General features: G+C 65.8%; 1 protein-coding gene across 1 annotated transcript in view; it reads left to right on the top strand.

Moving 5' to 3' along the window:
- The window catches only part of LOC103812181 (ephrin type-A receptor 8-like), a 45,737-nt gene that overhangs the window by 378 nt on the left and 45,005 nt on the right, over positions 1-354 (top strand). The gene's annotated exons all lie outside the window — the stretch shown is intronic.

Here is a 354-nt window from a genome sequence, read left to right as displayed (position 1 = left end):
CTGCACCAGCCCAGCCGTGGCGATCCCCATCGCTGGGGCTGGTGGAACGTGTCGGCTGGGCACTGTGGGCTGTGCTGGAGCGAGCGGGTGGGCACGGGAAGCTGTGCCGACGATGTGGGAGCTGGAAGGGCACTCAGGTGGGAAACTTCTCAGGAGAGAAAGGGCTGGAAAGGTCTGAAGTGGAAAGCAGGGATGTAGCTAGGGATCCTCTCCCGACATCTTGGTGTCAGCCACGTCAGGCCTGCTCCCTCCACCTGGCCGCTCCACCCTGCTGCCAGCTGCCCTCAGCCTTGGCCCTCGTCCGTGTCCCTGTTCTGCATCTCGGGGCCCCCTCGGCTTCCGGCACGGTGCTCC

The sequence above is a fragment of the Acanthisitta chloris genome, unplaced genomic scaffold (genome assembly GCF_000695815.1).
Source record: "Acanthisitta chloris isolate BGI_N310 unplaced genomic scaffold, ASM69581v1 scaffold4162, whole genome shotgun sequence".
Taxonomy (NCBI): Eukaryota; Metazoa; Chordata; class Aves; order Passeriformes; family Acanthisittidae; genus Acanthisitta; species Acanthisitta chloris.
The sequence above is the reverse complement of the archived record's forward strand: the minus strand, read 5'-3'. Positions and strand labels throughout refer to the sequence as shown.